Raw genomic sequence first — 10,388 nt, 5'->3', positions numbered from 1 at the left:
TGTATCAGAGAGTGAATCACAGCCGCAGCAGCTGTCAGCCGATCGTAAAGAGAATTATCGGTATACAGCTTCAAGGACACTCTGTCTCAGCCACTGCAAAACATTTTAAAGCCTTTCCTGTACGAACCTCGCGGTTTAGAAACAGTTTCATCCCAAGAACTTTAAATGCACTCCATCAATTGCACCTTGTAGAACTGTGTGTACTTATAAGTACAATCACTCCACTGTAAACTTGCAGCACAGTTATAATATTACACAAACTGAGCCACTTTATAAAGCGTGTATTTACATATGATGACGATATCATTTTTAAGGTGAAATGCAGCAAAATATGTTTATTAAATTATACAGATAAACTTTAACTTCATTTAAATAATCTATATTCTTCACTGGGAGTGTCGTGAAGAATAGAATAATTAAACATGTACAAGGAAGATATTTCAATGTTCCTTAAACGTTTTGAAGAATCGGCGCTAAGCTTACAGATGGCTTTACTTCTATTACAGAGCTGATTGTGTGGCGATCGGTTACTTGGGGAAAGAAAAGCACTGACTGCAGTGACGGCTACGCCAATATATATTGAATATATAAATATAAATATATATTATATAAATTACGCGTCGCATTAGAACTCGCACTATTACATGGCGTAAGCACAAAAGCCGAAATGTGCTTACGTACAGAAAAATCCAGATGCAGGAATCTGTGCGTACTCCAACTTCCACATTCTTCCGCTACATAAATCCCCGATCAGCGTGAAAAGTAACGCTCGTGCACGCTTTATGTAACACCCCAATTCGTCCCAGAATTACGCCTCTTTGAATATGCAAATGAATATAAATCGCCCTTAAGCTCAGCCTTCTGTGAAAAGACAATGGGAAAAGCAAAGGAAAAATATAAGAATTTCAGCAAATACCAAGTGGAGGCAAAGAAAAAACATACTATTTGTTCAAATAAACCGTGGTATAATCAACAAAAGGAAGTTGATCGAGTGACATAGCGTGTTGGAGAAACTTGAAAGCTCACATTCACAAAATTGCACAGTGCCAGAAATAAAAAAGAAGTCACATATCAAAGTCGCCGTGAAAAGCCGAGTTGTAGCCCACTGTCTGAGTGTCATATGAAAGCTTATTAGGGTACAGAGAAAAAAGGCACACAGTGGGGAAAAAGCACGAAATGTCAACTTCAATCTCGACATTTCCACTTAAATCACGTAGTTTATTTTGTCATTAATGTAGAACATCATAAACTTCATCTTAAAATCATTTAATTAACCAGTTTCTCAAATCACATCGTAATTAAAGTAGCACGTTAAATGCTTTGTTTTGTATTTGATCTTCTATGTGCTCTGTGTGTGTGAATCACTACTTGCTTTTTAAACCGGCTCTCTTCTTCCAACTGGACACAGAATCCATTACATTCGTGATGTTACAGCTCTCTGAATAACTAAAATACTGAGATGTATACTGTACGTGATGTCATTTTTATGATGATATGAGTTAAAGCATGTAATTAAACATGGGTTTCACTTCAATGAAATAATTCATTGCAGCAGTACTCAGGGGCGGCTCTAGGCTTGTGGTGGCTCTGGGCAGAGAAAGAATCGGTGGCTCCTTAAGCCCGCCAATGTCAGTAAGGTAGCTTATACACGGTGGATGGCCACGTCCGTTGCAGACACTGCATAGCCGCCGTGCTCATGACACAAGCATTTAACTTTTGCGAAATTTGTCACTGCGTTTTAGCTGTGTTGTTATTTTCTTTCTGTTTTATATTCAATATATATTGGCTTAGCCGTCACTGCAGTCAGTGCTTTTCTTTCCCAAAGTAACCGATCGCCATACAATCAGCTCTGTAATGGAAGTTAAGCCATCTGTAAGCTTAGCGATTCTTCAAAACGTTTAAGGAACATTGAAATATCTTCGTTGTACATGTTTATTCTTTTATTAACGACACTCCCAGTGAAGAATATAGATTATTTAAATGAAGTTAAAGTTTTATCTGTATAATTTAACAAACATATTTTGCTGAATTTCATCTTAAAAATGATATCGTCATCATATGTAAATATGCGCTTTATAAAGTGGCTCAGGTTGTGCGATATTATAACTGTAGTGCAAGTTTACAGTGGGGTGATTGTACTTATAAGTACACACAGTTCTACAAGGAGCAATTGATTGAGTGCATTTAAAGTTCTTGGGATGAAACTGTTTCTGAACCGCGAGGTCTGTACAGGAAAGGCTTTAAAATGTTTTGCAGTGGCTGAGACAGCGTGTCCTTAAAGCTGTATACCGATAATTCTCTTTCCGATCAGCTGCTGCTGTGATTCACACTCAGATACAGTGATATAAATACTCCGAGTCGTGCAGTGAGAGTAATATGGAAAAAGAGGATCCGCTGTGGCAAATCCTAACGGGAGGAGCTGAAAGAAGAAGGAGAAGTGAGAGTAACAACACTAAAGCAGTTATGGTATTTGGAATACTATGGCTGTTCCCTGGACCATTATTTTGTTACAAGTTAATTACAATCAGATGCATTACACTAATAAACAATATGCTGTTAGTTTCAGTGTATTTATAAAGCCGCGTCATGAAAATAATGAGTAACCACACAGTAACAGTAGCACTGCTTTGATGCTGGGTGCCGCCAGTCTGCAAAACCGAGCGGAGAACTTGTGTACGACAAGGCATGAGGTACCATGGAAAAGTGCGTGGCTTTACGCCAAGTGTAGGTCTTATACATCGCGATTTGAACGTGGAAAAGTTCTTACGCAACATTTCTGTGCGTACGCACCGTTTGTACATGAGGCCCCAGGCCTGGAGTTCGACACCCCTGAAATAAAAAGGAGTCTTTTGTCTGCAGCAAAAACTACATATTATGCAACACTAATTAGGTCTGGTAAAGGGAATACTAGGGCTTTATTTTCTACAGTAAACAACATACTACAGCCACCTTACCTCAGTTCTACTGCATTGTGTGGTAATGTGCCTCACTGGCATTACCAGCCATTAAATACATTTAGTTTTGTGTCCTCTGCAGTGTAAAGAGTGGCAGCATTTATGGGAAAAAAATATAAAGAATAAAAGCTTTCCTTATTGTCCAAAGTGAAAATTTCTGTAAGAATACCATGGAAATGTTAAGTCCTTGAAAACAAACAGGTATTTTTCTTGAATTTACATACACAATTTGAAACATTGACAGAACATTTTCTTGATAAATTATTTTGAAACAGCATTGCAAACATTAAAATGTGAGAGTTTTCATCAATTTTCATTGAATTCCTTACATATTTGAATTTAAACATAAAGTGATGAAAAAAATTCATCCATTATCCAACCTGATATATCCTAACTACAGGTTCATGGGGATCTGCTGGAGCCAATCCCAGCCAACACAGGTAGGAAGGCAGGAAACAAACCTCAGGCAGGGTGCCAGCCCACCACAGGGCACACACCAAGCACAATTTAGAATCGCCAGTGCACCTAACCTTCATATCTTTGGACTGTGGGAGGAAACCGGAGCACCCGGAGGGAACAAGCAGACATGGGGAGAACATGCAAACTCCACACAGGAAGGACCCGGGAAATGAACCCGGGTCTCCTAACTGTGAGGCAGCAATGCTACCCACTGCGCCAGAAGAAATAGTATATCTGGTATTTGACATATTGTGCTGGGCTCCTATATGCATGGTAAGATCGGTGTGGACAATGCAGTAAGAGAGGACCAAATCACCCAGTAAACCCCAGCCCGCTACCAACAGCAGCAGCTCCACTAGTAACATCCCTGAAATGGGTTCATAAAAAAGGGAAATGTACGAAAGAGATGCGAAGGTCTGGCTCGGGTTAAGGGACTAGATGAAAGAAAGTACAGTTGATAGTACATTGTATCCATGACTAAAGAAATCGGCACTACTAAAAATTCTCGTGATTAATTCATCTTGGGATCATGGTGTCCAGAAATGAATTTTCCAGCAGTGGTCAAGAAGGAACGCTCTGTGCCCGCATGGAGTGCTCATCCTGTATGGAGTTGCCAAGTACCTAAGCGCAAGATTTTTTCAAAACAGAGAAACAAACAGCAACAAAATGAAAAAAAGTAAAAGAAAGAAACTGTGTGCCTGGAGAAAAACACAATAATATTTTCTGGACGGTGAAGCTAGGTTTCCTACTCGCCCATGAACCAGGAGCTCTTAGTCAGCAAGGTCTAACCCTCTGTCCTCCCAACTACAACATGCACTTATTTGATCTTCCTCTGTGGTGGAATGGTGGAGCACTGGCTATCTGTGCCACTTCAAATAAGAGAGACAGGAGCTGGCCTTCTGGTTTTCTGCTTGCAAGGAATATCCGTGTTCAATCCTTGTACCTGTGGGTATCCTCCCAGTCCATGCACATTAAGTTTTTGTGAATTGGCATAGCCAAATTGACTTAAGTGAGTGTGTGCATTTGCTGAGATATGATCTTGTGCCTTGTCCAGTTTTTCCTTCTTTTTGCTTGATGACTGCTGCAAAAGGCTGCAGCTCTCTGACAGTGCTGCTACGTTCAACTGAGTATTCAGAACGAATGAGTGCTCATTGCTCTTCTCATATTAACATTCGTTCATGTTAAGAATAGGGCAGGAATGAAAAAAAAATTTCAAAACTCTGGTGCTTGAAATTTAAACATGTGCTTGGTTGATTTGCAGTTTAGCTAGTTTTCATAACAGGAAATCTCGTTTACAAATTCTGAGACATTGTCTGTTCTTTCTGCGGTGGGCTGGCGCTTTGCCGGGGTTTGTTCCTGCCTTGATCCCTGTGCTGGCTGGGTTTGGCTCCAGCAGACCCGTGACCCTGTGTTAGGATATAGCGGGTTGGACAATGACTGACTGACTTGATATCTCTAGTAATGATTACTTTCTCTAATAATTAAAACACATTTTCCTTTACCTTTGCTGTCTTTTGCTTAAGTAAACATTCTCAGCAACGTTGAAAGTAATTTTCCATCGACAGGTCATATTTACTGACAAATAAACACACACAAACACACTCCTTATAATATTGTTTTTCAGAAAGTTCACAATGCTGCTGCCATTGGTTAAACTCCATTGAAAAAAACACACAATGCAAGGAATCCAAAGATCTTTCCATATTTCATTCCATACATACGTTGATAGTGTACCAAAGGACCACTTTATCTGTAGTGTGTTCAGGGTGTATAGTGTTCACTCGGAGTGTCGATCAGGACACTGGTAAATGATGCAGAGAATTCCACACAGCAGCTTAGATTGAAATTGAACTAATTTATTTGAAGATATACACCTGTATTCGAATAGATATAGGTGTATTTGTATGTGTGGTCTACAATAAAGAATACATAAAACTTATTGATAAATACACAAAGTCCACTAGATGGCAGCATTACTGAAATTAAGCACTAGCTTACTGGCAGTATTGAATCCAAATCAATAACGTAATGAGTACATTTAAACGACTTTACATCTTAACATATAAAAACATACAAGTAAAATGCAAACGAACCCATCTCTCGTCATCAACGCACACTTATCTTAACTTGGTACACTGCTGATTCTTACTTATAACAAACAAATGCTTCTCTATGTGGAATTGACTATTGCGTTACAGGTGTACCTTTTTCGCTTTTTTTTGACATCCCATAATATACACTCTCGTGCATGCTGGGAGGTGCACCTTTAAATGTGATCCGTGTCTCTTTATAATTGATACCTCTCTAACATTGCCGCCCCCAAATATGCTATGCATATTTGCTATTCATTTCAAACAGAAACAAAAAATAATATTAAAGTTATGGTTTATTAGTATCAGAGTCCTGATGTTGAATGTCGGGAAGGGGAATAAGACGAGCAACAGGCCTAGTATAGAGTCTATCCTTCACCTTCACCTCCACAGCTCTTACATGACCATCTGGGCTGGGGAAGGTTCTAACAATTTGGCCTATTAACTAAAGTATATTAGGAAGCTGAGGATCAACGAGCATGACTACCATTCTTTCTAGTATGTTTTCAGGCTCCTTATGCCACTTCTGTCGGGCCTCTAAACTGGGTAAATAGTATTTGACAAAACTTGACCAGAATTGTTCAGTAAGCACTTGACTCTGTCTCCATCTCTGCCGCCCCATCAGCTCATTTACGGGATAGACAACCTGTGGTAGAGAACTATCAGGCCTCCCCATCAGATGGATATTAGGTGTAACTGGGTCCAAGTCGGCAATGTTTGATGACACATACCCCAGAGACTTACTGTTCAAGATTCCCTCTACTTCGATGAGAACTGTTTTAAGTACTTCTTCAGACACTGACTGTGAACCTATTGTGGTGTAAAGGGCCTGCTTCACAGACTGAATTTCTCTCTCCCATGCACCACCAAAATGTGATGCTCCCGGTGGGTTAAAGCGGAAATTGATTTTTTGCTTTGCAAGCAATTTCTGAAGCTCTGAACTAAGAGTGGAAAATGTTTCTCTTAACTCCCTCTCTCCACCATGGAAATTTGTGCCTTGGTCAGACAATAGCTCGTAGGGTGTGCCCCTTCGAGTTATGAACCTTCGGAGTTCCATTAGGAAGGAATCTGTGTCAATACTAGTGAGAAAATCCAAATGCACACATCGGATAGTGAGACACTTAAAGATAATGCCCCATCTCTTCTCACAACGCCTACCTATCTTAACCTGAAACGGTCCGAAGCAGTCCATACCAGTGCTGAGAAAGGCAGGTTTTTGAAGCCTCAATCTTGCTAGGGGTAAGTCTGCCATTTTAGGGATAAGGGGCTTTGCCTTCTGTTTACGGCAATCGGTGCAAGTATGTTGGAATTTGCGAACTGCTTCTCTGCCTTTTAGGATCCAGACATTTCTCCTTAATTCGGCGAACACTCTCTTGGGACCTGGATGATGACGTTTACCATCATATTCTTGAACAATTAATTTAATTACTGGATGGTGAGGGTCTAAAACAATAGGATGAATTGATGACAGCTCAATCTGTTCAATACGGCGCAATCACCCTCCAACTCGCATAAGCTGACATGATGTGTCAAACTCTGGTGCTAAAGTAAGAAGTCGGCTGGTGGCAGGAACAGGCTTTCCATTCTTCAGCAACATATATTCCTCAGGAAAATTGTCTAACTGTGAATTTTGAAAGATAAGAAATTCTGACATTCGATAGTCTTCAGGGTAGGACTGGTTTGGTCGCCTCTTCTTAGAACTACAGCTTCTACTAGTTCCCTCCATGTATGGTATTCCCTAGGGTTAGGAATTAAAGGAAACATCACAGTACTACCACAGAAGACACTCTTCCATTGCTCTGCTTCAAATTCTGGAACCATAATATTCAGCCTTACTAGCCATTCTGACTCAGGTTTATAAAGGTGTAATGGGCCATGATTCCATCTGTGTGGTACAGACAATTCAGCTAGTGTTCGACCCCGTGTGATATCATCTGCTGGATTCCTGTTGGAGTCCACATACCTCCAAGAATGGGGATCTGTTAATTCTTGAATTTCAGCTATTCTGGTTCCCACAAATACTTTAAAGCGGCAGGATTCAGACTGAAGCCAGGATAACGCAGTTTTGGAATCAGACCACAGAACCACTTGGTTTACTGATAAAGTAAGCTCATTTGCTTTGATGCAACTCTAGATCTGGCCATAATGAAGGTAAGATGAATATTACCATCTTTATCTTTGGTTCTTGGGTAAGAAATGGACCCATAAGCTTGTTCAGATGCATCACAGAATATGTGAATCTGTCTGGTAATAGGAAATAAGTCCATATCAACAGGTGTATAACATCTTGGGATACTAATGTTATCCAGAGTGTGAAGTTCTCTTAATAGATCTTCAGGTAACATAGGGTCATCCCAATCTCTTTGTTTATTCCACAATTTCTGGACCAGGACCTTGGCACGTGTGGTGAATGGAAGAATATACCCCAAAGTATCATACTGACTGGCAATTATTCTGCATATGTGGCACATAGTAACAGTTGTCTTCTGCACTGGATGAGACTTGTACTTGAACGTGTCTGAGGAACAATGCCACTTCAAGCCTAAAGTGAATTCTGTGGAATCTGATCGATCCTGAGACAACCAGAGTTCTGTACTGATTGAACGAGCTTCTTGTGGCAGGTGTTCTAGTATCTTGGGAAAGTTGCTAGTCCATTAACGAAGGTCAAATCCACCATTTGACAAAAGATCTCTTAGTTTGTCTATCAGTTGCTTTGCCCCCTGGGTTGATGGTAGACTCTGCAAATAGTTGTCTATATAGAAGTTCCTTTCAACTAAGGATCGGATCTCATCCCCTGATTCAGTGTTGTCCATTACATGTCGTTGAAGAGCAAAAATTGCACAATAATGACTACAGGTGGTGCCAAAGGAAAGTACTTGCCATTCATAGATAGGGGGGGAAAGACGCGCTATAGCTCAAATGTGATTTATTTGGAGACGCGCTATAGCTCGAATGTTATTTATATAGGGAAAGAAAGTACAGTGTCAGGTGCTCATTCAGTGTAATAGGAACCATAGCACAGAGAGATGTGTACACTGCAACAAGTGCACATGTCGTGAATGTAGTAAGGGTGTGTGGAATTGTTAATATTTGAATGTGATGATTTTATATAGTACGGATCGGAAATCAGCAGTTCTTAGCATTGCACCACGCAAGCTGTCGTATCAACCGCCTACTGTAACTTGCTTTATTTTTTATTCACTTATAGTCTAGAATAAAACTGCACTTGTTTTGTTATACTTGTACACCAACATATGTTTCTGTGTTTGAGCGACACAGTCATGCTCAAAAAATAGTTGTGTAATGCCACGAAAAGTGCACGCAGGCACTGCAGTTCGCAAGCATTGGTACGAGAATGCAGTCACAAATACGCTGCAGAGCTACACCACATCTTTATGTGAAAACAGCAGTGTCAGATTGGGGAGGTAGGGAAGGATCTTGACCCCGACTGATAGAATGAAAAGTGAATAAAAAAAAAACCTAACCTTTACAAGTATCATAAATTACACTAGCTGTTACACACAGAAATCAAATGTATGTTTTTAGTTTGAAATAGTAAGAATAAGAGCAGTTTACTTCTCAAAATTGAATCATGCAGGATCGAACTCATGACCTTTTGATTACTAGTCACCATTACGCTACTGTGGCAGTTGCAACAAGTGTGTCAATGTGGCATGCTAAGGCGGCTTTTTTTCTGCAGTTATATTTTTGAATAAAAGCATACAGTACTTGTTCTGTTATATTTTTTACCTTTTGTGAAACTGTTTCTTTGATATTTGGACTTCAGGCTTCATACATTATATAGTTTATGCCTTCATTTTGTCATTTACTACTACAATATGAAAAACGTTTCTGTTTTAAAAATGTGTTTACACGGATTACTGTAGAAACGGAATACACGTGCAATGCGTGTATTCCAAATAATGATCTATTATTTCCACTCTAAAACTCCACTTCACTCCCAGATAATCATTCAAGGCATGAGCTGGGAGAAGTTTGTGCACGTTCTAAGTCGGTGGGGGATGGAATAGCCGGCTACTTGCAACTTTTCTTTATCAGCACATTTAGATTAACAAAAGACGCTGGCGGAGAAGTGAGAACGGTTTTAAGAAGCGATCTAAGGTGGGACGGATCTACGAGTTCTTTCGTAGGCTCTGGTAATTCTAGTGTTAATAACACTGTGCTGCTGTCCCGTCTGAGCAGAGTGCAACATGGGAGGAGAAGAACAGTGTTGTTCGTGTGGTATTGAATAGGTTTGAGTCAGTTCTAGTGGCTCCGATTTCCGAAGATCTTGATATTGTCTAATAGGAGTATGCAATAAAAAACTTGGTTGTGGAGAGCAATGGTTTACAGATCCATACATAGGAGAAGATTCTTCACATACGTATTGAATGCCTGGGGGTTCTGGAACCATAAGAGCTTGCTGCTTTCCTGATGGGCTATGATGAATGAAGTTTCGGCCCGTACTAGGTTCGCTGTCGTCAAAAGAGGCGTTTTCTTGTTTATCTGCCACTTGTCTATGCCACAGAGTGGGTACTGGTGGAGTATTTCGATCAAATTTAAAGGCAATCTTCTCTGCTGATCTATTACGAGTTATGGATGTAGGCACTGGGGGAACTTGATCTTGGGTCAGTTGCCTGTGGGTTGAGGGCAGTTGTTCATTTATTTGTAACTGCTCTTGAATGCTTACCTGCATCTCCCATAAGCGCCTGATCTCCTCTCTCATGGACTGTGTAATCTGTCTTAACTGTTGATTCTCAAGTTCAAGGTCGTGAATAACTAATTTGGATCTCAGTAGTAAGAAATCAGCATCTTCTGTTTGAAGTAAAGGTGTTTTCACATCTTGTACATCCCACCGATCCACTGCAGTGTGCAATTTATTCTC

This window comes from Polypterus senegalus, chromosome 7 (assembly GCF_016835505.1).
Source record: "Polypterus senegalus isolate Bchr_013 chromosome 7, ASM1683550v1, whole genome shotgun sequence".
NCBI lineage: Eukaryota > Metazoa > Chordata > Cladistia > Polypteriformes > Polypteridae > Polypterus > Polypterus senegalus.
Note: the sequence above shows the minus strand (reverse complement) of the source record.